The sequence below is a fragment of the Onthophagus taurus genome, chromosome 6 (assembly GCF_036711975.1).
Source record: "Onthophagus taurus isolate NC chromosome 6, IU_Otau_3.0, whole genome shotgun sequence".
Lineage (NCBI taxonomy): Eukaryota > Metazoa > Arthropoda > Insecta > Coleoptera > Scarabaeidae > Onthophagus > Onthophagus taurus.
Window position 1 is genome coordinate 1,522,143 of NC_091971.1, and position 27,609 is coordinate 1,549,751.

The following is a 27,609-nucleotide window of genomic DNA, read 5'->3' on the forward strand; positions in this document are numbered from 1 at the left end:
TAGCCTTCGGAAATTCCTTAGGCTGGTTGATGTAGCCGGAGACAGTGTAGGAGGATGTACAAGGGGCCCGTTGGGGCCTAGGTGGTGTGTGCGTAGCATACCCTCCGCTTTCCTACATACATACAGATACATAAAAAGTTGTAATTATCATTTCTACGCGGATGACACCCAGTTATATATATCTTTTCTGCCATCGGATGTCGATGATGCTTGCTTAGGTCTGACTTCGGATATAGAGGCTTTGGAGCTGGTTTCAAGACGTCACTGCCTTTGTCTTAATGCTGCTAAAACAGAGCTAATTTTGTTTGGGCCAAGAAAGGTGATAAGTGACAATTCTGTTCGGGATCGGGTCAAGATAGTTGTCAACAATCAAGTATTGCCGCTGAAGGATTGTGTGAAAAACTTAGGTGTCTTATTGGACGAAAATTTGAACTTTGATGAACACATCAATAAGTGCACTGCTTCCGCGTATGCTGCTCTTAAGCTGATTTATGGCGGTCGGTCGTTTCTCAATCGTAGAACAAGGGTGCTTTTGTGCGAGGCCTTGGTGTTAGCGCATTTTAATTATTGTGATACATTGTATGATCCGTGTATTTCGTATAGCAATACGAAAAAAATTCAGAAAATTCAAAATTCTTGCTTGCGCTTGATATTTGGGTTACGGGGGCGTCAGCATGTTTCGCACAAATTAAAGGATTTGAGTTGGCTCAACATGAAAAATAGGCGCATACTTCATTCGGCGGTTTTGTTCTTTAATATAATTACTTTGAAGAAACCTCCATACTTGTTCAATAAAATAAAATTTCGTTCATACCTTGAATATTCGATTCAAGGTCACTCTTACCCCGCCGATACATCATCACCAGCTATTTAAGAAATGCTTTTCATACCAAATAACACATATTCTTAATGATTTGCCATCAACTATAAAATGTAGCACTTCTTCAAGGTTGTTTCGTCACAGAATGAAGAGCCGCTTGTCTCAAATTCAGAATGCATTGTAGGGCGATCGGGCAGTTTACGCTTAGTAATTAATTATGATTTCGCCATCGGGTCTTTTTCTTTTCTTATTTCTTTTCGTTTTTCTTTTCTTTTTCTCTCTTGTATATTTAGAATTAGTTTTATTAGGTTTGAGTGGAAGAGCAGGTGCTGTTACGGCTGTACCTGAACTCCGCCTAATTTGTCCCGGCTTAATTTATAATAATTTTATATATATATACATCTAATGGGACAAATAAAGTCATATTATTATTATTATTATATCTAGAAGAACTAGAATCATTTGGGTTCTATTTCTTGTGTTAGGTCTTCTAATTTTAATTGTTATGCGGCGTTATACAAAAGTTTCGGGTTTAGCTGTGCGTCTTCAGACGCACTAGAAAATCTATGATTACGTAAAGGTTAATTTAGTTAATAATGTATTTTACAAAAAAAAAATATCGGTTGGTGACTTTTCGTATTTTATAGTGCCATAAAACTTTATTTATGAACTACGAAATGCGAACAATAAATGGTAAAAAAACAATTTAGGTGGAATTGGGCCACCACGTTTGATCATTTTTTTTGTTTGTTTGCGAATTCAACCCGAACCAAATTATAATCTGGAACGAATTGTATTGGCACAAAGGTAAAAAATTTAAATGTAAAAAAAGTCCTTTGAATATGAAATATTTTGCGAAATATCATAGTCTACCGTCGTAATTAAACCCCTAATAATTGCTAAGATGTTATTTGCATAATTGTCTGTATAGGACATTAGCAATATTAGCATAGGGAAGGGGGTTTCAGCTTAGTTTCTAGCGCCAACTTGCTACAAGACTGTTTCGTTCTGTACCAAAATAGTTTGTAGCCAGCGTCGGCTTACCATCTTATCTGCGACGAACGGGTCGCTGCATTACCAGCTCAGATTTACGCGTTCCAAACCCTCGTTTCGAGGGAGTTGCACCCCTGCTGGAACGCCAACTAATTACTTGGCCTCTGCAATTAAGAGTTGCACTCTATTCCGCGACGGAAACACAAGAACTAAAACGCGTTCTTCTTCTTCACTCTTCTCTCTTCCCTCTTCTTCGAGACACAAAATGAGATAAGCTCGCAATCAGAACTGGGTCTTAGAAGTTAACGAACGAACGTCGCGTCAGTTCAAACGCAATAATCACGGCCGGTTTACGTTTAGATGGGAGAAAATGGGCCGATCTTATTTACCGTCAGGGTATTATATTGTCTCTGGAATTAATTAGCCTTATTGTGTTTCCCCATTTGTAAAGGCAATTAAGTTGCGATATTAAATTGAAACGTAACCCTCAAAATATTTGATTTAAACAAACATGGTAAATGAGATGTTTTTAGTGTTGTAATAATTTAAATTTTAAACGACCCGAATAGATGCAAAGTAGTTTCGTTAAGTAAGGATCTTAAAAGTCGCATATCATTATTCTCGTACGATAAAATTTCGCTACAATATTTCACAGTGCCCAGTAAAACCCCACGTACCGGGTGCAGTCCTTAATTAAAAATAACTTCTGTACGGTGGCGGGGTAAAGTGCACTTGCCGGGTTAATTGAAATTCAGTAAAACGGTTTAATAGAGTCCGTAGCGCGCCCCCGCGAGTGATTTACAATTTACCAAGAAGGCCAGCCGGTTTTTCCGCGCCCTCTTGAATATGCAAACTCACTTTCTCGGTTAATAAATCAGTATCTCGACTAGAGTAGTGCCGTGCATAATTTATGGCGATTAAGGAAGTTCGACGTTCTAACTAAAACCTGCTCGCTGCGCATCCGGTTCTGTTAGTGCCATTTAAAACTTTCGAAACCAACGAAAACTTTCCTTTTAAAAACGCATCACACCGTGTCTAAATGTGTCCTGCGTTCGTAATTAATTTTATTAAAATAAAATCAACTAGGAATCCAATTCATTATTTTATGCATTATATTTTTTATACGAAAAGAATTTTAAAGGGTTTTTAGTATAGTTGGAATGTAGTACTAAACGAAAAGAGCTGTTTTTACTACTCTGTGTAGCTTTGATGCTTTTCGCCATTTCCACTATAACCGGGTGCACTTGGAAAATATTACTAGCGCTAGAATTATGGCTTACTGCCAAATAGTAAAAAGGGAAAAGCAGATTAAATTTTTAACATCCCCTACTTTTTTCTATTTAAACTATTACTTATAACTATTCGGTATCCGCAACAAAAAAGAAACTAGATTGGTGTAGCCGTTATCAGGATCGATAGCTTAACGAATTGGAAGTTTTCGATGGCCCTTGTAGTGTATCCATTACGATCGTGTAATTCGTAAAGTCTCCGGAAACAAATGACGTTCCGACGTTCGGGTAAAGTTTGTTGGAGTAACTGCAGCAGTTACTGCAGGACTTCGGTGTTGGTCGGCGTCGCGACGCCCTCGTACACTGGTGTCCCGATTCTGTAGCAGTTCCGGCGTAACAATGGTGAATTTGTTACCGTCCGACGAGCCCAACAGAACCTATTAAACCGAGAAACGATCGTCAATGACGTGCAACTCGAGCCTCCCTCATACGTGTACGCAATAACAATTAATTTGGAGCTCTCTGGTCTCATGTTAACACGATACGCCAATGAACTGCGCGATACCTGAAAGGTACACGTCAATTGTCTGCGTAACGGACCGATATCAGACGAGAATTCACCCTTTGATACTGATCTGAAGCACGATATAATCAAATTAATATTATTCAAGTTTACTCGTGTGGATTACTATTTGAAATTCAGTATTTGTGGCGTTGGATGGGACAGGTGATTATATGTGTGGGTCCTAGCTTTATTGTTGATTTGTCTTGTTACATAAACTATTACAATATATTAAGCTATCAGAGAGCTTAATAGAACCAACACTAGATCTAGAACTAGAACTAGAACATTCAAGTTTAGCCGTCTTGAGAGACGCACGGCTTAATTCTAATAATAGCACCATTATTAGTGTTAGTTCTAGCTTTAGTTATTATTCAGCGCTAGGTTGTATATTTTTATTCGACTAATACTAGACCTAGAACTAGAAAGCAGCAGATTTCTTCGACAACACTTACAAGTAAACAAATTTTGCACTTAAAGGTGAAATGTGTTTATTATCACTCTACCGGTTTTGCTCCTTTCGGAACATCTTCAGGAGTTCCTAAAGTTATTAATTTTACAACACTTTCCATTATTATATAATTTTACATTTTAACTTACGTCAATTTTTTGAACAACTAAACATGTATGTGATACTTTATTGAATTAATTCACTATTAAAATGTTAATCTCTAAACATGTGCTATCAATGCTATCATACATCACTTTTTATTATATTTCAGGTTATGTTGAAACTGTCAATGGTATATTTTCTATTTTAATGTTAGTAATCTGTCAAATGTGATTGTCGTGTATTGAATTTAAACTTTTAATAGTGAATTAATTCAATAAAGTATCACATACATGTTTAGTTGTTCAAAAAATTGACGTAAGTTAAAATGTAAAATTATATAATAATGGCAAGTGTTGTAAAATTAATAACTCCTGAAGATGCTCCGAAAGGAGCGAAACCGGTAGAGTGATAATAAACACATTTCACCTTTAAGTGCAAAATTTGTTTAATTGAATTACCCAGGTGAAAAGAAAACAAAAATGAATATTATTACTTACAAGTAAGACATTCGTGCAGCATATAGCGCATATTAAATTATTTTTTTCATTAATCTTTAATAATAAATAGTATTCGCGCTATAAGTATAAAAGTATAAAGCATAAATAAATTTAAAACATTAATAATTAGTGTTTCATTAAAATCAATATTGTATTTATGACACGTTCGTTATTAGTTCATTAGTGATACAGTTCATTATTACATTGTCACCGAATTGAATATCGGTAATATTTAAAATTACATCAATTTTACAAAATTGTTTGTTCAATCAATACTTGGTTTTTATTGTTTCTGCGTACAATCAAACTATTTAAGACTTGTTGACTTCGAGTGGTTTTCTTATTAAGATAATGTAGGATGCGACATTGAGTCTAATTGTCCCAATGGAGTCGACCTTCTCGATAAGCTTTCATCGTATCCAAACGCTCTCCTTTGAGGCGAATTGTTATCCCGCATCGATTTCTTGAGAAATAGCCTCGTTCCGAAGACTCTAGAGACATCGTTCTGAAAGATGAGAAAAAAAATTTCATTTCTTCAAGCTTTTCTTTATATTTGAAGCGTATTAGAATATCTACAATGAATTTCATATAAAATGCAATATATAATCTGTTTTTTATTTAAATCAATTGTCAAAGTGTCGTCAAGTTGGTATTGAAAGTAAAAGCGCATGTCGTGACTTTTACTTTAATTGTGTGCCACCACTGTCTATCAAATTTGTTAAGATTGATTAAAAAACAATTTTCATATAATTTTTTTGCTGCTAAATCTACCATAAAAATGTTAAGAAAGGGTGGAACGGGATGTCAACTGTCTAAACGCGAAAAAAACTCTATAATTAGGTATTGTGAAGAAGTACAGACGGAGACACCAAATACGAATTTAAAATATATATGATAAATTTTCTGCAATACACATTTCAAGTGTATTGCACTTGAGTTTTAAAATTAAATTTATATTCAACATAATTGTATTAAGTTCACAGCACGACGGTTTTTAAAATTATTCAAACCTAAAAAAAATATCAAACTGTAAAAAAACCAAAAACACAAGGGCGTTGTAAAATGAACTGCAAAACGGATAATAATTTATATTTTATTAAAGAAGAGTTAGGAAGACAAATACAAAAATTGCATGAAAAGAAACAGTATTTTAATCTTAATAATTTACTTAATTTTGCAAGAAATGAATGTGATTTTACTAATGGTAGATCAAAATTACATAAAATTATAAAATCTATGGGATATAGATATAAAAAGATTAGCAATAGAAAAGTATTAATTGAACAACCACATATAGTTTCAAAAAGAATTACATTTTTAAAGACATACTTGCAATACCTAGAATCCGGAGAGTATACTTTTGTTTTTCTTGACGAAACTTGGATTTACGAAAATGGCACCCAAGTTTATCAATGGGTAAATGAAAATGAAAGATTCGGTATTCCGCAAAGAGCAGAAGGCGAAGGAAAAAGATTTACAATCTTGCACGCAGGCACTTCGTCAGGGTTTTTGCCAAATTGCGATCTCTTGCTCAGTGACAACACGGAGCACAGAGATTATCATAAAAATATGACGTCAATTATTTTTATGGAATGGGTGAAAAATCAATTACTTCCAGCATTAAATAATTTGGGTGCGAAGTGTGCGGTAGTAATGGATAATGCTCCATATCACTCAAAACAAATCGAGAAAGCTCCAAGTTTCTGCACAAAAAAAAATGATATGAAAAAATGGTTAACTGAACATAATATACAGTTTGAACCAACCTTAAATAAAAAATCGTTATGGGAAATAATCCGTTATTACAAGCCTCAAATTGAAAAATCCTTTGAAATTGACAAATTAATAAGAGACCATGGCCATACTGTTCTTCGCCTTCCTGCATACAATTGCCAATATAATCCCATTGAACTATGTTGGGCGTTCTTAAAAACTTATTACAGTAAACATGTTCAGTCCAGCTCGGAGAAAAAGATCTGTCGTGTCAAGGAGACTTGGCAAAAAGCTCTTGGTCATTACACTCCGGAGATGTGGGCAAATAGTGTTCGCCACTGTGAAGAACTAATTAAAAAAGATTGGACAACATTAATGGGAAATTCATTAATAACTGATTTACCTCCTGTCATCATCCAACTAGCGGAAGACTCAGATTCTTCCAGTAATTCTGATTTTTAAACAATATTCAAATTTTAATTATAGCACTTAATTATGTTATCTTAATATATTGCTCACGAGTTTTAATTTCAAAACGTAGATATTAGCCAAGTGACGAGAGATTAGTGGCTTCGTCTTTAAAGTGACAATCAGTGACAACTTCGTTTAGAATATACACAACCTTACTTATTATTTAGTGGAAAATATTATAAAGCGTGGTCATAGAAATTTGGCAATGACAATTGATTTAAATAAAAAACAAATTTTACAAAAATATATTTCGATAGCCAATGTTTCTAGTTCTAGGTCTAATGTTTGTTCTAGTGACAGTGGTAGATAGCGCTAGTTAGCATAAGATATCACTATGTTGCATATCTATATTACACTAAAACTAGAACTAACACTAGACCTAGAACTAGAAACATTCAGGTTTAGCCGCACGTCTTAGCCGTGTTGATAGACGTGCTGCTAAATCCGAACGTTCTAGTTCTGATGTTAGTTCTAGTGATAGTGTTAGTGTATAAGTACGAAGATTTTCATAGCCGGTCTTGATTGAACTAGAAACATTCGCACAGCTAAACCCGAATGTTCCAGTTATAGCGCTAGTGTTAGTTCTAGTTTTAGTTTAATATTAGAGTATTATTTTAATTTATATACTCGATTTAGTTCTGGCAATTTAAATCTAATTAATCGGGTAATTAATTAATCGATTCTAACATTCATGTAACGGTCAGCAAATCGAACGGGGAATAAATAATACGGTAAGCCGGGTTGCGTTCTATACCGTTGAACGCGTCGAATAAAAAGCAGTACTTTATTAACTACACGTTAACATTTCAATTGGAACGAGCTCGAGCTGCGTCAGCGACGAACGCAGCCCACTTTATTTATGGTACTGTTTTCGCTATCGATTTGAACGTCGATATATACGTATTTCGGTGTCACAACGCGTTCTACAACACCAAAAACGTTCGGAGATTTACGATGAATGATAAGTCCCATGAACCCCGGTTCCGAGCGTTATCCAGAGTATGCTCGGCAGGTATCTGGGGGTGCCGATCTTTCCCATTGTCTGTCCGAACCGGCGGTCGCTTCGCGTTACTTAGGACACCATTTCCCGAGCGACAACCGCAACTTAGCCAGAGCGTCGCAACGCCCCGCATTGTGTTGGTCGGGAATAAAGCCCAATCTGGCCGTTTCTGTATTGTGTGGTACGGTGGAGTGGACCAATTTACGTCGAGGCGCTTAGGTTCATATTCCAACCGGCAATTACTTTGTACGAGGTAATGCTCTTGTTACAAGAGGCCAATGGTCAGGTGACTAAATTATGTACACTTAATGTTCTTCTGAACAATGGCGAATTTTAGTTTAAGTTAAAGCAGATTGAAATGCTTTTCGTAGATTATTAGGTTTTTGAAATTCATATTGTTTCTCGTAACGTCGTTTTATCCAGCTTCATAAAGCTTTCTATCTCTGGCTATTTATCGTTAACCCTGCGGGGTGTTAGCTGGGAGCAACAACGTATGAGGATGTAATTGTGAAACATTGCACCCCGTTCTGGAAACTGCCTGGGTTCCGACCTAGTTTAATAAACGCAAAAAAAAACGAGAAGCCCCTGTGCTTACCCAAAAGTCGTAGGTTACCCAAAGCGCTTTCAGCACCCACCATGCCTTTATTATATGTCCGTTGTTTTGTTAACGCGCCTTTGTTTCGTTATCAACTTTCCAGAATGCAGAGCTTAAAGCAAACAATCGTTGCGCAATTATAAGGTTTATTACGAAATGGATACTTTCTACGTTTAATACCTACAGTTTAATAACAATTCTAATTACTTTAAAACATCTATATTGTAGATTAAAGATAATAACCGATTCAGTTGTGTGGATAGTTCTAAACGCGCGTATTTTAGCGTTATTCCCAAAACAGATCTTCCAACTTCCTGGACGTGACGCGATGCCGGCGTCGTCTTATTAGCATAAGCGCCGCTTTGTGATCCCATAGGACCTTATAAATTCCGGCCCTGGCCGTATCGCGTAATTGTTCGAACTTGGTCGATTTCTCGTTTAATGCGAAAAGTTACACCCGACTCCGACAAAGCACGCGCCACTTCGTGTATGACCGCGTATGGGCGAATACTCCGTGGACTCGTGAAGAGAAATATGACCCCGTTCAGTTTATGGAGATGAGAATAACGCAGACGAAACATTCGCTTAACTGCCGTTTGCTGAAACCATCACCACATCCTCTTAGTTCTCTTTAGTTCTTTTAGTTTTCAAAATATATGCGATTATTTTGTGATTTCGTTTAATAGTAAAATTTATCAAAATTGGCAACATCCTTCTAATAGCTCTATATAGCACAGGGCATAGATCTCACTTTACAAGGCATTGTCTCGTCCCAAAATTTAATTAACGCTTTGGAACGTCGGCTTAACTGCTCTAGCTCGTCGCTTCGCCCTTTTCGCTTCTGCTATATGTCTAGGACAAGGAATTCTACAGGACCAATGTGGCGTCCAGGGCTGTTCCCATTTCTAGAATTGCGGCTGCAACACCACGCAAACAAGTAATGGGCAGACACCAACGGGACGATATGCCCGGAGCAAATACGTTACGAATGAGACTACGTAAGTCCTGCTTGTGTTTAATTACCCTTGGGCGTTGCAAATTAATCGAGTACGTCTCAGTTGTTACATATAAAACACGTAGTGGTGAAGTAGAAAAATATTACAGTTTTTAATGTCACGTTTCGTAGAAATAAATTTTTTTTTAACCAAGAATCCTAACAAAATAACAGCTCTCGACCATCCGGGCGATCAATTCGCCGCAAATTTAATTTAAACCGTACCTCAACCGCGGAATTTTTCGTCATGGTACAAAAGCACCCGACAAATGCCGCAGGCGGTTCGCCTACACCCTTAACGAGAGGAATTCTCTTTCCGCTCACATCCCGAACAACAACAAAGGGGATGCATCGGTCAGCAGGACCTCCTCCCCCGAATAAACAGCCGTTAATAACGATCCACAACAATCGGTTTATTGGGTCGCAGCACGGAACTTCGGATTTATGTGTCGGCGTTCGGGAAAATATTTGTGCCCTACACTGAAAGGTTTTCGCTGAGGAATCGGTATTGCGTTCCGTCGTCGAGGATGCAAGGATCAATTTGGTTCTTCCTTTGCGTGGCCAAAGCGGATCTATTCCAAGTGCAATAGAATATAACTTTTATCTTTTTATTCGGTTCGCAGTCCGTCTCTTGTCCGATATTAAATCCCACACGATCTAGTAGCGCGATATAAATAAAAAATAAAATGAATCGTAAATAATAATAAATTCATTATACAGGGTGATTCATAAGTAATGGGCCAAATTGTAAATGTACGTTCAGGAGGCCAAAATAATAATATTTTCATTAACAATAATGGGTCTTAGTCTGCTCCTTACTGAGATACAGGATGTTAAAGCGAAAAAAATAAAATAGATTTTTGTTAATAGATCAGCTACTTTTCTACATAATGACTCATAGTTGACTTATAGTTTTTGTAAGGGTAAACAATAATGTGTGAGAGGATTTGAGTTAACTCGTAGATGTCGCCACATGCGCCATATGAATTAGATGAAATCAGCTACAAATTTTTTATCGCTCATTATTTTACAACATACTTGTTTAATTTGGATAGCCCCATCATTTCTGTAGAAAAAAGCTATACTTCTTTGATCTTGAAAATATTAACGATTTTCGAGATATTTGAATTTTACTAATTCACTACACTACATTTCACGGTGGTCGACGTAGCATTAATCTGTTAAGACACAAGCATGGCATGGAATGTTGACATTTACCTAACCGTAATTGATAATTGATAACAATATTAAACTGAAACCATAAAAAAATTACGTAATAAAACAATTTATTGTACGCCAGTTAATAAAACGAAATACAACATTAGAACAGACTTGAACTAAGACCACTTACGACAACTATTATCAAAACCTACATGTTGATGTTGTGCGAAGTTAAATTAAATTTAAGCTTAATTATGAGCTACTGCAAAAGGTTTTCAACATGACCACCACCAGCATTTATACACGCATTTAACCGTTTGGTTAAGGATTGTCTGACTTTAAAAAATGTAGCAGGATTATTTCGTATTGAATTGGCTGCATCTTGAATTCTATTCCATAACTCGTCTCGTGTATTTATAGTAGGTTCAGCATAGACCATTGATTTCATGTAACCCCACACATGGTGGCCACTGAAATTCACTACCACGTCCAATCCAACGGTGAGGGAATGTTTCATTCAGATGTTCGCGCACAGCACGTGAAAAATGTGGAGGAGCACCGTCTTGCATGAACCACATATTTCTTCTTAGTTGTAATGGAAGATCTCCCAAGAGCTCCATTTAAATTAGGAGGTAATTCAACTGGGCCCAGTAATGTATTGCCTATTACACCGCACCACACATTTATTTTAAACTCGTGCTGGAAATGTCTATCTTTTTTTAAACGAGGGTTTTCGGTTTCCCAGGCATGACTATTTCGCCAATTAAAAACTCCGCGTCTGGTAAAGGTTGCTTCATCCGTGAAAAGAATGTTATTTAGGAATGTTGGATTATTATTCAATTTTCCTTTTAGCCACTGACAAAATTGAACTCTGATTCGATAATCTGTTGGAAGTAAATTTTGCACAGGTATAAAATGATAGGGATATAAATTTTCCTTGTGTAAAATTCTAGTCACGGATGGTTGGCTTATTCCAGTTGCTGCAGACAATCGACGAGTGCTTATTTCAGAATTTTGCGCAATTCTTACCAAAATTTCATCTTCTTGCTGCGGAGTGATAATCTTAGGACGTCCTGTATGATATTTTGGACGAAATGAACCTGTTTCACCCAATCGATTATAAATATTTTGAAATATCTTCCGGTTTGGCTGCCTTCTGTAAGGGTACATTTCACGATATTTTCTGGATGCTGCTTGCCCAGAAAAACGTTCTTGTGCGTAAACGCATAACATGTCTCTCATTTCTTCGTTTGAAAAGTGATTATGTCTCGGCATTTTCATTTATGTTAGGACAAGAATGAATCAGTTTACTTAACAATAAAATGTTTTAAACTATTCATTAAACGTAAAAGCTCATTGACGTTTCATAATTCATATGGCGCATGTGGCGACATCTACGAGTTAACTCAAATCCTCTCACACATTATTGTTTACCCTTACAAAAACTATAAGTCAACTATGAGTCATTATGTAGAAAAGTAGCTGATCTATTAACAAAAATCTATTTTATTTTTTTCGCTTTAACATCCTGTATCTCAGTAAGGAGCAGACTAAGACCCATTATTGTTAATGAAAATATTATTATTTTGGCCTCCTGAACGTACATTTACAATTTGGCCCATTACTTATGAATCACCCTGTATGTGTTCAATCAAAATTGATTTAATTTAACTTTTAAATGTCTACAAATGTTTTGATCGATCGTTAATTAACAAGGTGGGGATTGTGACTGAAAACAATATCTTTAATTTTGGTGTCGAATAATAAATATTGACACACCACCGAAACAATACTCAGTAAATAGGCAAACAGAGTAACTCGACGCACAATTTGTTTGCTCAAAATTGATATCTTCTGTTAATTTTGTTACTTATAATTTCCTTGGTTGATACATACTAAATGGGACATTATTTAATAGGATTGATGTCATAACTCAACAAAAATTAACTTTGTCTAATTTATTTAATACGATTTAGATTTGTTTTAAAACTATTGTGTATAGAAAATGGATCTTGGCGTAAAGGGGTGTACTATGTTTGCCAATTAGTGTCTTATTCCGATACAGCTATTGGAGGGGTTATAGCGAAAGTTAGAAGGGAGGAAATGTTCCCACCCTCCAGGATAGAGCAAGACTATGGCTGCCACCCTTGCTAAACATAATGCAGATAATCGCGTTTCGCTATCAAGTCCGTCCCTAAATTCGAGCTCAGAGATAACTGAAACTAATCTACCGTTTGCCCGGCATACCCGTTTCGGCACAGTTGCCTCACTGTTTGCGGCAGTGTACACGGCGAACTTCGACTAATGAATTAGAGTAACATGTTGAAACATGCTAGGCATATTGTGTTAGCCAAATAGGACCGTTGTCCTCTTTCGACGAAGTTTTGCTTACGTGTTTTGAAAAAATAACACGTCACATGAAAACATGTAATCCTTTTATTTGCATATTCCAGTCCTTTAGAAACCCTTTATATAAATGATAGTAGAATTTAAACGAGGGTTACACCTGAGAAGTTCGCTTTCACCGTCCATAGTAATAACTATGAAACAAAGCTTCTCTTAGTTGTAAATTCGGAGGGCTACGTGATGACGGGTCGAGATAGAATGAAGGACAAACCGGGATGGGATTGCGGGAAAGAGAGAGAGAACGGATATCTGAGAGTGCCTGAGGCGGTTTTATTGGAGTACATAATTTCCACTTATCTTTTTAATAGTGGCGATAACCGCCGGTGGGCGAGATTCCCGCCGGCCGTAAAGGGCTTTATGGCTAATTTGAAGAACAATTCAATTAAGAGGAGAGCTGCCGGTGTTTTATAAGTTTCAGGGTGAAGTTAAATTAAATGTAGGTAACAAAAAAGGGATATAAAATGAAAAGTGCTTGACATACAAATCTTTGTGGTTTAGCATTTAAATTAATAATGAGTATAAAGTTTTTTAAAAGAAAATGTCAGACTATCCTATTATCATATTCCTTTTAATTCAAGTGACATTAAGAAACGGGGTGAAACGAACCCGGCGGGGTTTGTGATGGCGGTACATCCCTTGCATTTGCAATTAAGATTTTTAACTTACCTCGAGAACATAAGAGATCCAACTCGAAAGGCATCCGGTGGGTGAAAACTTCACAAGCGGTCGCCGGCTGGCAAAACTTTAACACTTGACGGCCAAGAAAGCCCGGGTAAGCACGAAACTGTTATAGGACACCTAAACTTTATCATTGCATTAAACGACTGGAAGAGCGGCAAACGCTTCCGGCTACTTGGCAAGATGAGAGAATATTTTTAATTTCAACTCGTTACAGTATAATAACTGCTTTTTTTGTTCTAGTTGTTCTTTAGTTCTAGCTTTCGTTGTTATTCACCGCTAGCTTGTTGTATATTGTTATTGAAATAAAACTAGAACGCATGGTTAAACCCGAATGTTTTCTAGTTGCTAGTTCTAGTTTTAATTCAACAACTTTTTTTTGGGTACTATTTTTAAGTAATCAAACAGTGTTAAAAAGGAAAAAAACACAAACACGCTTTGATGTTTTAATAATTCCTCGGAAATATTTGCCGTTAAAACTGAACCAAACCCAGCATAAAAAGCACCTGCGCGCTGAAGTTTTTCTCATTTAGCTCGCGCATAACTCATCGCCCATTATTACGCGGGACGTTTTTATTCGTAAAATAATTGATGCACTTTTCGAATTCCTAGCAATCCGTGGCACCGTAACCTATTCTCAAGTCGGAAATATATCAACGGCGAAGGACGAGGAAAAAACTCGAACCTATAAATTACATCGCCGAGTTCCTATTATTCCGAACCCAAGCGATAAATAATGTTAGTTATTTTTGGCCATATCACCACAATTTCACAATGTTATTCACCACCTTGCCTGCTCTGAATAAATTGATTTAATTGGATTTCATCCATATTTAATTCAATAAGTTTCACAAAAATCGTAGTCATGAAACTTAGAATATAATGCGAGAAATCCTTCATATGAACACTTATGTAATGCAAACGCGCCCATCGGTCGTCTTTACATTGCAAATATGCGCTAATAGAAGGACGGACCTGGCCGAAACTGAATATTCACGAGTGCGACTTGAGCGAACAGACTACGTCTACCACGTCACCAGGATGAAAAGGAGGAGATGTGTACGTTAGCCTAATGGAAGCACTGCTACTTTGTGCTATTGACTTTGGCTTGGTACTTGACTTAACTCTAACACTTAATGTCCCAGACAGTGTTTGAACAAGTGCTGTGCGGCTACCGCACGTTAGATAAGTCAACACTTATTCGACAAAGATCGATTTTGATGCATAACTTTTTGAGATGACTGTACATAACGCAATTGTAAATGTTTATTATGGTGGCACAAGGACGTTCGATCGTTATGGAAGCTTAGTTTGTTCTGGCAGCTATTCCAAAACGTCGTTGGTCGGGCAAGATTAACGCTAATGGTTTCCGCCTGGACCAACAACGAGTCCCGCTAAAATATAATCGCTAATTGCCGGCCGATATTACGTAATCGATTCGGCATCGCGGTTGGCCTAGCTCGGACCAGGGCCGTAATGCAGTCACTTTATTAGCCGCTAATTGCTGCCCGTACGCATTAAAACCGAGCGGTTATTCTCGCCAACCGAACCCCCCTTTATTAGTTTTTCGTTTATGTCGTTCGTCCAGCATATGGCGCTGTCGGTTGGTGAAATCCCTTCGACCTACCACCAATTTTTGTGTTCGGTTACATTTTTACTACTTGTAGCGTGAATTTCGTTTCCAATTAGAAGAGAAAATTACTGAATGTTTGACATGTTTAGCTTTTAGGATGTAAGCATAAAGTATAGGCTTTTTTTAGGTGTAAATTGTTGTTGTGAGTTATTTACGAGGAATAAAAGAGGAGTTTAAAAAGAATCTTAAAACTTCTCTTAAGAAGATAAGAAACAAGTGTCACTGTCAAAATTGTTCTTTACGAAAAATGAGTGTTCAAGTTCTCAAACATGAAAATCATCAATCAAGGTGTTTTTTGTGTTTCGCTACAATAACAACAACGGTCCTTATTAGGATGCAACCGCTTTACCCACGGTTCCTCGTTTCAGCATGGAAGTCACGATCGAATTTAAGTTTAGCAAGTTATTGTACATACCGCATCCAAACGATGTCCGCCTCTACGGAGGCGGCGCGGCTAACACAACAACGGCCAACAACAATGGAAGTTTTCGTAGTTTAGCTTTGGTCGGGGATGGCTAAGGGATGGAACCGGCTTCAGGGGCAGCTTCCACCGTAAATCGTGGCCGCTTACGGGGGCGAGCCGCTGCCGCCACCGACTCCCGGGGCACTTTAACGGGGATTACTTGGCGCTGACAATTATATACAACTTCTATTCGCACTCCACTCTTACCTCTACTCTTCTCTGCGCACTACCATGAAAGCTCTACTTTTGTCCCCATGGAATGCTTTTACTCTAAAGCTTTACTTATTTACGTTACTTTTACTGAGATAAATAAAACCTATTTAGTAGTTTTACGTTTCGATCTTTTGTAAACCTCGCACTTATTGAAATGACGATCATTTGCTGTAATGGGGTACTAAAAATTGTTTGCAGCCGGCGCCAACGGCAAGCGGCCCTAATTGCGTCATTCGACGGTCGCAAAGCAGCAGGAATCGAATTAAATTTGCGGCGCGTCTATTGCTCGACGATTTACCTTCAGTTAACGCAAATACCGGTAATTGGAATACGAACGATCGCAACAACGCGTACTGCAGTACTTGGTGCTGTTCTATGCACAACCATTTGTCTCTATTACCGAAACTACAAAGTTCCAACCCGTACGCTAATAACAAACTGCGAACTACGGTGCATCTACGGTGGCTCACCGAGTTGCGCAAAGTGTCACGGAGTTTTGTCTACATTCGCCGTGACGAATGGTTCTCGTTTATCCTAGTGTGATTTTCGTGCTTGAAAAATCGCTCTTATGGTTAGTGTCATTTGTATTTAGTTATCTTTGATTTATACTACATTATGATTCATTTAGTTATTCTCAAAGTTTCTTTATGAAAAAAGTATACTAAAACAATGCAGCTTTAAATTTCTTTTTTATGTCTATTCGAAATTGAACAATACGTGCAAATACCGGAGGCTGACTTCGCGATATTTGCAGATAGACAAAATTTAAATTCAACGTCGCCTCAAAGTGGCACTTTCGCACTATGTGTCTTCCATTTTCCTATCTCGCGCATAACATTCCTCGTCTAACGGGCCGCAAACTTCGCCGCCGGTGGTTTTGCGGTCTCCGCATCGCATATTTCCCTCTTTCGCGCGACACTTTTCGCTCTGGATGTTCGGAAAATATGTGCATGTGCACACGGAGCGTCTGTATACGTTAGTACTTACGTGCACGTATTCGCGTAAAAATGCAAAATATCACACAAGCGAAGATAAATTGCCAATACGCGTTTTTCGTATATCCCTTGACGTATGTCACTGCATGATGAAACCAACCATCATCCTGTCTTTCCCGGTTAGTTACGATCAATAAAATATATTTTTAAATTAATTTGGGGTTTTATTAAGTTTTTCTTTTTTGGTTTTGTGTTTCAAGTTTAACTAACTCTGGAGGGTTTAATCTCATATACTGCTCAAAATAGGTACAGAACACGTGTGCGTAATTACTTTGATGCATCCTCTGTAGAAACAGTTAGGGTAACCCGGTTGCAGTAGAAGGCGCCGAGGTGGTTGCTGCACCCAATTTCGGTTCCGATAACGAGCAACGCCGGGAACTGCGGCGGTTCAGGTAAAATTAACCGACACCATCTAGATAACGCCTTGTCAATAAAATAGACTGGTTTAAAATTAACTAGTTAGGTTCGTACCCATACATATCGCGCAATTTAACTTTTGTCTAATGTTTATATGAAATATAAGTTCAACGACTCCTTTATTTTTTATTCACATTTCCTTTTTCCACTTTGTCCCATAGCAACACCAAAGTTCGCGATTTCGTCATAGTTTCTGTAGAGAAAGAGATGTCTCTTGTAGTGTTGTACCTACCTCGATGGATGCCGTCACGTCATCCTGCAACTTTAAAGTCGATAGACTCGGTTGCAACCGTTCTTGTCTACTCTCTTTAACGTTGGGGAACGCCAGGTGGGGGCCACTTTTCAGGTGGCGTCGCAACTCCAACAGAATGGAATTAGCCTGTTCGCGAGGTTCGGGTAGCGACGTCGCCCTGTATGAAATTTCATTAGCCTTTGCCCTACCCCCGTTACAAACACCTTGTCTTTCCTTGAATAAGGAAATTTCGTAATATTTTCCTTTACCCCCTGTAATTGCAGCAATAATATTGTTAGGGGATTGGTCCATTAGTTAAGCTCTTAAGCGGTGGCTAATTCGTTTGATATTAGAAAATTAGTTAATTAAACGTGAAAATGGAAAATGTAAAGCACGTTATTATTTTGTATTTTTGAGATGTTTCCAACATTTTCGTATTATGTAGTAAGAGCATCTTCTAAAAGCTTCCGTCCATCTCGATTCTTATTTATGCACTCACGGTAGTACCTGGCCCTCCCGGAATAGAAAGAACCGATCCGGCGCCGTCATCTATAATGCAAACTACGAGTTCAGCACGTGCCGAGCGGGACATAGCGACCGAAACGTAATATATATGCATGCGCAACGGCACACAATGGTCCCACACCTCCGCCAGAACAATTTTTTCGGTTCTCCCGTCGCGCTCGGAAACGGCTCGGGATTTTCAATTTCGATCCGCGCGCACTTCAAGTAAATAGGTCCGGACTACGACGTGTCCTGAAATATCGTCTACACCGCGACGAAAATAAGTTCTTTAAGGCGAGGTATTGAGCACTTGGCCTGGCCCCATTTAGGGGGCCTCTTCATCGCCTTAGATGATTGGATTCGGCGCTCTTCGCATAAGCAGATCTGGCTCAATTTCGCTTTCGATGAGCCTCAAGACCGTTTTATACCGAGAATGAATAAATAAGAATGACTATAACAGATTTATCTTTTAAATGAGCTAAAAATAAAAAAATGAATAAAGAATAAGAATGTATTTTAGGTGAAAGGATCTTTTCTTGCTTTTCATTATGATGTTGAGACCCATTTTTTGAAAATATTTATGTCACTACAGTTGTAGACGTGTTTTTCATGCTGTGGTGTTGTTGGTTCGTTTTCTTTTTCCTCGTAAACAACTGGCATCATCCTCCACAACGGCCGTTATAAATGACTTGCAGCCTCGGCTGGTTATTGTACGTGTTTTCTCTTGTTTCAGGTACGTTGCTTATCTCTATTCGTCAACGTCACATTTTACGAGAGTGTATTCGCTACCGTCGAGTACCCGAAATCATACGGTTACAGTAACGGCGTAATTTGTAAGTATTTTGTCATTGTTCGTTTCGAATTATTTTGCTGTAAGTGGGTAAATAGTTTTGAAATCGTTGAGAAATAAAAGAGTTTTTGTTGGAAAAGTAGTGAACGTTGAAGGGGCGTTGCCGGTTCAATTGCGCAGGAAATCAGGTCCATATAACTTTTCAATTACTCGCAAACCTGGGCATAGCCGAGCTGGTCGCGCAAACTGAAAACGCATTAGGCGAAATCCGAAATTTATGGACGCGGGGTACCGTGCGGTGCTGCGGGGTTGGAAGCTATAATTTACACTACCCCGTAAAATATCACAACCTGACCCACCCTACTACGTTGTATCCCTCTTGTAGGTAAACAACTTCATGTATCTATATGACCGTCGACTTGCATTACCTAATCCTGTATTCCACCAAATTAATTAAACTAAGTTACTACAAACTAATATACAGCTCTCAGATATCTCAGCTCCTAAAATGTAATTCAATGAATTTTTTAAACGACTTACCACTGTCTCTAGAACTAACATTAGACCTAGAACTAGAAACATTCGGGCTTAGCCGCACGTCTCTCAAGACTGCTAAACCCGGATTATTCTAGTTGTAGGTCTGGTGTTAGTTCTAGTGATAGTGCTAGTGTAAAACTTAGTTCTAGTTTTAGTTCAATAAAAATATGCAACATAATGATATCTTATGCTAACTACACTACTAACCACTGTCTCTAGAACTAACATTACACCTAAAAGTAGAAACATTCAGGTTTAGCCGTTTTAAGAGACGCACGGCTAACCGGAATGTTTTTCGTTCTAGGTCTAGTGCTAGTGTTAGTCTAGTTTTATTTGTTATTCAGCGCTAGATAGTTGTATAATTGTATAAGGTTTTAAAATAAATTACCCTGGGGTTGAATGTACGACGAAAAATAGTTTATTTAAACTGGCAAATCGGTGCTACAGCTGTTTCGGTTTTACAATTAAACCTTCCTCAGGCACGACTGAAAGAGTTTACAATATAGAAAAAATAATAACATGTTTACAGAAGTTAAATCTAATTACCGTCAATATAGAAGAGCAATCGTAAGGGGAAACAAATCGGAGGGACACCAAGCGATTTCAGGAGCTAAATCCATTATTTTGTTTTATTTTTATATAAAAAAAGTTAAAAAGCCAAATGGCTGTGTTACAATTTAGGGAAACTGCTTGAAGAGCGTGTTTGTTCCCTAAAACCTGTTTTATTTGAAGGTTAACTGCAAAAATGCGTAATTAGTTTAAATTATTAGAGAATTAGTGAAATTTACCTATTTTTCGTTGTAAAAGAATATGATTCAACAAAATATCGCAAGAAAACACAAAAATTAATGTTATTAACAAAAATAACAAAAATTAACAAAAAAAGAAATTAAAAGAGTACGATCTGGCGTGAAGCGCTTAGACGCCTAACGAATTTTAAGATAGGGGTTATGTGGTAAGGTGGTATTATTCTATGAAAGCTACATTATAAAAGCAGAGAAATATTATAAAAAATTAGCAATATCTGAAATTTATTCTAAAACTATCTATGTAAAGGGTAAAGCGATGGATCAGGTGCAAGCAACTACAAATATTTGAGGAAGAGCCTATGATTGTTGAAATCGGTAATATCGTTAAGTAAATTGTTATTTACGTTATTGATATGAATGTAATATTCTTCATACAAATCCAGTTCTTTAGATTTATTAGCTTGTTTAAGAATTTTCACGTTGTTGAAGGAGGTGTTATGATTTTCAGTTTTTAAATGTTTATATATGGCTGAGTTTTCCTTATTCATGTGCTCCCTGAACCTGACCATCAAATTACGGCCAGTTTGACCTACATAGAGCTTGTCACAGTCGGAGCAGGCAACGCTATAGACTCCGCTCATCGCACCGAGGGCAATCTTGGGTTTAGTATTATTCAAGATTTGATCAATTTTTTGATCAGAGATAAAAACCGGGGTTGATATTAAACTCTTTCAGACCTTGACCGATACCATGCTGAAGTGAAGGTATATAGGGTACTGCGAGGAAAGTGGAAGGGGCTGAAAAATGGGGGTATATTAGTTTGTTAATATGGGATTTATGAACTTTATTGTATATCTGCTGAATGTCAGAGACACTATAGCCATTATTGAAACCTATGTTTAAAATTTTTTTAACTTCGGTGGTGAAATCGGAGAATTGTAGGGGTATTTTGAATAATCTGTCGAACATAAAACGAAATGAAGCTTCTTTGTGACTGTTACAATTATTTTACTATTTTTCGTCGTACATTCAACCCCAGGGTAATTTACTGATTTTTAGGACTGTATGTAAACTTTTTTGAGTTAAAGATATGATTATGTTTGTGTTCCCATTAACTTATATATAGTTTATATGTAAAATATGGAAATAATATGAACTTCTTACATGTTTTGCTAAAAAATTCATTGAATTACATTTCGGGAGCTGAGATATTATCATTTTCGGGGCTGTATGTAGACTTTATTGTATCACTGTATGTTTGTCTCGATTATAGGTTTATTATAACTATTTATAATGGTGCATTATAAAGTAAAGTAACACTATAGAGTTTGTGTTACCCAAGAGTAAACAACAAACTCCATGAAAATGAGATACACAATTACACTTTAGTACAGAGAAACTCGTTCTAGTGACGCGCAGGGGTAGAACTACACTAAATATGCAGTCGTCCTCTCCGTACATTCATTATTCCCGGGTTGGTTCTTTAGAGCAAAAGTCACGTAGTAACAAGACCGAGAGGACGAGAGGAGGCTATAGGCGAACTAGGAAATGCAATTTGTCGAAACTTGCCAACGAAAAGTTACCGAGGAGAGCGCGTATATCTAATTGTCCCTCCGCAATGGGATTTTTCCATCGGCGGCCACCTAACGACGTTATTGCAGTTGACTTTTGTGACAGACGTACTGTTATGGCGGCTGACAAGTCGACAGAACGTGAACGGCATACGAGAACGGTAGGGAGGGCAGAACGGTTTTCCCAGGGGATCTCTTCTACGGTCGCCGCCGGGATGGATAGTAGTGCATATGGTGCAACGCGTTAAATTGCTGCTTTTCTACTGGCCTGAGGCTCGTTGCATGAACCGGAAAAAAAATCTGCAGAGGGCGTACGAGTTTTTACGTTGAGAAAATTAGATTGGAGGGCTACATAATGTAGGAAACGTGTTGTGAGATAAAATATTTCATAAAAACCTATATTAAATATTTTAACTGAAAATGTACTCTTAAACGATGAGAATAAACGAAATTTTCCCTTCAATTAATATCGCGGATCTAAAATACACGATCGGAGTTATTAACAAAGTGAAATACAGTCATCGCCTTGGCTAAAGTGTATAAAACAGGCGTTAAATTAGAAATTAGCGAGAGGTCGGTCGTTACCGGGGTCGTCCTCGTTCTCGCTCCAAAGAGACCTGAGTTTGAGATTACGCAGAGCGCATTAATATCGAGCTTTCGATAGGTATAGGTGCTGGTGCTGGCATAATCGCCGCGACGGCGCCCTTTATTACCGAACTAACGACGCGTTACAACTCGCTAAAGCGAATGAAACTTTACAACGTACAGAATCCCTAAATTATTTCTGTTGTAACCTATTCAAGAAACTAAAAAAAAAAAAATAGTAGGCTAGCATAAATTCTCGGTATATACAAAAAAAGAACTAAATAAAAAATATTTAGATCATGGTCATATTTAGGATTTAAATGAAATTTAAAAAAAGTGAATTTATTTTGAATTATTTTTAGTACGATTTGAATCGAAAAATAAATAAAATGTATTGTTATAGCCAATAGGCAAAGACAATATGTGGTGCATAAAAATCAGATACCGGAATGCAATTACTGTGAAACGAACCGAAAACTGAAGCGGTTAGTTATCGGAGCGACAGTATATATCGCCGCGATGTCCGTGAAAAAGTTCGTTAGTGGAAATATTGTGGGTTGTTCCACCGCGCGTAACGAAGACAATGGTTTTTCTCTTCACCACCGGCGTGTCTGTCGGCGGCCGCAGTATTTCACGTCGCGATGCCGCCGCTCGGGATATTCTCATTCTCGGTGGTTCGCCTTTTACTTCCCCTTTGCCCTTCGCCCCCTAACCTCTTTCGGTAGAAGTGTCACGCGTTTCGCCGAAGATATACGGCGGTTATCGTACCAAACAGATAACACAAATTGAATTATTTTACTCTGTATTCTACACGCCTTGAATTTATGTCTTGTTAGATGGCGCAATGGTGGTTTCTTTCGAGGTTGAGAGGAAATTAAAGTTTTCGATTTATAATGAGTTGACTTTTTAGTTATTAACATATTTCGGAATAATTTTGTAATGTATATTGAATAATATAATGAAACTAAATGTATAATGAATAATTTCGTTTTGAGAGGCGTACGGCTAAACCCAAATGTTTTTAGTTGTAACTCTAGTGTTAGTTCTAGTTTTACACAAACACTATCACTAGAACTAACACGAGACCTATAACTATAATCATTCGGGTTTAGCCGTCTTGAGAGACGTGCGGCTAAATCCGAACGTATCTAGTTCTCGATCTAGTGTTAGTTCGACTTTTGCACTAGCACTATCACTATAACTAACACAAGACCTAGAACTAGAAACATTCGGGTTGAGAGACGTGCGGCTAAATCCGAATGTTTCTATTTCTAGGTCAATTAGTTCTAGTGACAGTGATAGGTAGCGCTAGTTAGCATAAGATATCACTATGTTGCATATTTTTATTGAACTAAAACTAGACCTAGAACTAAAAAGTATCGGGTTTAGCCGTGCGTCTGAAGACGCACGGCTAAACCCGAATGTTTCTAGTTCTAGGTCTAGTGTTAGTTCTAGTTTTACACAAAGACTATCACTAGAACTAACACAAGACCTAGAACTAAAATCATTCGGGTTTAGCCGTCTTGAGAGATGTGCGGCTAAATCCGAACGTTTCTAGTTCTCGATCTAGTGTTAGTTTGAGTTTTGCACTAGCACTATCACTATAACTAACACATCTAACACATCTTGAGAGACGTGCGGCTAAACCCGAATGTTTCTAGTTCTAGGTCTAGTGTTAGTTCTAGTTTTACACAAAGACTATCACTAGAACTAACACAAGACCTAGAACTAGAATCATTCGGGTTTAGCCGTCTTGAGAGACGTGCGGCTAAATCCGAACGTTTCTAGTTCTCGATCTAGTGTTAGTTCGAGTTTTGCACTAGCACTATCACTATAACTAACACATCTTGAGAGACGTGCGGCTAAACCCGAATGTTTCTAGTTCTAGGTCTAGTATTAGTTCTAATTTTACACAAAGACTGTCACTAGAACTAACACAAGACCTAGAACTAGAATCATTCGGGTTTAGCCGCTTGAGAGACGTGCGGCTAAATCCGAACGTTTCTAGTTCTCGATCTAGTGTTAGTTCGAATTTTGCACTAGCACTATCACTATAACTAACACATCTTGAGAGACGCACGGCTAAACCCGAATGTTTCTAGTTCTAGGTCTAGTGTTAGTTCTAGTTTTACACAAAGACTATCACTAGAACTAACACAAGACCTAGAACTAGAATCATTCGGGTTTAGCCGTCTTGAGAGACGTGCGGCTAAATCCGAACGTTTCTAGTTCTCGATCTAGTGTTAGTTCGAGTTTTGCACTAGTACTATCACTATAACTAACACATCTAACACATCTTGAGAGACGTGCGGCTAAACCCGAATGTTTCTAGTTCTAGGTCTAGTGTTAGTTCTAGTTTTAAACAAAGACTATCACTAGAACTAACACAAGACCTAGAACTAAAATCATTCGGGTTTAGCCGTCTTGAGAGATGTGTGGCTAAATCCGAACGTTTTTAGTTCTCGATCTAGTGTTAGTTCGAATTTTGCACTAGCACTATCACTATAACTAACACATCTAACACATCTTGAGAGACGCACGGCTAAACCCGAATGTTTCTAGTTCTAGGTCTAGTGTTAGTTCTAGTTTTACACAATGACTATCACTAGAACTAACACAAGACCTAAAACTAGAATCATTCGGGTTTAGCCGTCTTGAGAGACGTGCGGCTAAATCCGAACGTTTCTAGTTCTCGATCTAGTGTTAGTTCGAGTTTTGCACTAGCACTATCACTATAACTAACACATCTTGAGAGACGTGCGGCTAAACCCGAATGTTTCTAGTTCTAGGTCTAGTGTTAGTTCTAATTTTACACAAAGACTATCACTAGAACTAACACAAGACCTACAACTAGAATCATTCGGGTTTAGCCGTCTTGAGAGACGTGCGGCTAAATCCGAACGTTTTTAGTTCTCGATCTAGTGTTAGTTCGAGTTTTGCACTAGCACTATCACTATCACTAACACATCTAACACATCTTGAGAGACGTGCGGCTAAACCCGAATGTTTCTAGTTCTAGTGTTAGTTCTAATTTTACACAAAGACTATCACTAGAACTAACACAAGACCTAGAACTAGAATCATTCGGGTTTAGCCGTCTTGAGAGACGTGCGGCTAAATCCGAACGTTTCTAGTTCTCGATCTAGTGTTAGTTCGAGTTTTGCACTAGCACTATCACTATAACTTACACATCTAACACATCTTGAGAGACGTGCGGCTAAACCCGAATGTTTCTAGTTCTAGGTCTAGTGTTAGTACTAGTTTTACACAAAGACTATCACTAGAACTAACACAAGACCTAGAACTAGAATCATTCGGGTTTAGCCGTCTTGAGAGACGTGCGGCTAAATCCGAACGTTTTTAGTTCTCGATCTAGTGTTAGTTCGAGTTTTGTACTAGCACTATCACTATAACTAACACATCTAACACATCTTGAGAGACGTGCGGCTAAACCCAAATGTTTCTAGTTCTAAGTCTAGAGTTAGATAGGCTCATATTTACGCGAATGGCAATTTTTTTAATGTAAGTTTTGTTATTTTCCGCTGTAACAGTTTAAAAAAAGCAATCTAAACTTGGTGGTCGACCTAAATTTATGCAGGAAGCTACCTCTTTGTCAATTTTGAACCGGTATAGGGCAAAAAGCAAACAACGCCCGCGAGAGCGGCTCGGCGATTGCGAAAAGGCGGCATTGAGTGGCCTCGCAGCTCTGTGGCAGAACGTGTAGGGCTCTTTACGATCCCCTAATCATAACTGTGTGTAACTGCGGCCCCGTGGCGTAGCACGTTCAAGTTTTGCATAACTGTCCTCGCGGGACGCATTTCAGCCATTTCCGCGGTATTCTTGGCGAACATCTCTTATCCACCAACGAACGAATATTCACCGCGAAAAACCTGCTCTACGTCTAGATTATTCTCGTTGTGGAATTGTAAATTATTGCAGGCTTTTTTAAATGGGTTATGACGTGATTTTATTTGAAAGATATTTTCAAGTAAAATTGCCGTAACCATTAGAGAGCCGACGAAGCCATCAGAAGGGTCAATCCCTTATTGATTTTCCCCTTGTCGTTTTGTCGGGCGAAGACAATCAGAAAATTTTCACATGTCCGCAAACCCAATAACGGAGCTGAACAAGCGAGACGCATTTTCTTATTTTGCCATTGGTTCTCGCCGTTTTGCGGCCTTCCGGACCAATAATCCGTCGAAAATTATATTTTCTCGGCCGTGCTTCTCGGAGGTTTCCGCATGAGCAAGTGCCGGAAAAATAAGGCTATAATGGCCACTTCTGAGGCTCTTTAACCATAATGGAAGACGGGTAAGTGGCGGAGATAATAACGCCGCGCAGCATTAATCATTCTCGCGTCGGCTTTTTAATTAATTATAAGTATAAGGAGTGGTAAAAAGTGCCTCACGAGGGCCGGCCAGAAACGGCGGCGCGTTACAAAAGACGCCTCCGCGTCCCATAAAAAATCGATTATAATTTTTTACCTTCGCTTTTCATCGTGATTACGCAGCGGCCTGTTCCGTTCAGTTCACCCCGGAAAATAGATGAGCCTTTTAGCAGTTACTTCCGGTCGATTTGTAAGGCGAAGTTTAATGGGACCGGATTTAGGTAATGTGGCCTAAACAACGGGATTAATTAAGGACAAGCCCTTCCGGCCACAATTAGATTTATCAGTGGCAATCTACCGGATTAATTCCTGTTATTATTCATTCACTCGATTTCTCAAGACTGACCACAAACCTTAAACCAACAATTTCATTTCAGAATAAATAAATTGATCGCAAAACACCTAAAAGACGATTTCGCACAAAGACGAAACAATTCGAACACAAACATCTTAGATATACTCATTCTCAAGGTTTTCCTCTGCCCATTTCCGACTTACAAATTGAATTAACCCCTCGTCGAGCGTGTCAGAGTCTTGGAATGACATGGCATGCAGGTGTGCCAACAAGTCCCGGGTGGAAGTTAAGCTGTTTTAACGACTTCGCCTAGTCCAAGTGGCTCCTCGGAAAGTTCAACATCGCCTATTGACGTTGAATGACTCCGTTATCTAACCTCAAAATGGCACCAGTCGCTGGATGCGCAACTTTGCAACGGTAATTTCAGACAATTTCGAACAACGCTCGGCCATGCCGAATTAAATTTACATACAACGAAAATTTCCGGTTTTATGGATTTTTCGATTTATGCACTTACCCGACGAGTGCGCAACTAGAACACATCTCTTGAATTACTACCAACAAAT

At 38.1% G+C, this 27,609-nt stretch overlaps 1 protein-coding gene and 1 long non-coding RNA gene across 2 annotated transcripts in view; one reads left to right on the forward strand and one right to left on the reverse strand.

Annotated features, from left to right (window-relative positions):
• The window catches only part of LOC111424956 (mind bomb 1), a 275,668-nt gene that overhangs the window by 51,656 nt on the left and 196,403 nt on the right, over nt 1–27,609 (forward strand). The gene's annotated exons all lie outside the window — the stretch shown is intronic.
• On the reverse strand, nt 19,810–20,375 carry LOC111424970 (uncharacterized). Its single transcript, XR_002707667.2, has 3 exons — nt 20,245–20,375; nt 20,003–20,193; nt 19,810–19,941 (listed from the first exon to the last, which is right to left on the reverse strand). It is a non-coding gene; the product is annotated as an uncharacterized lncRNA (long non-coding RNA).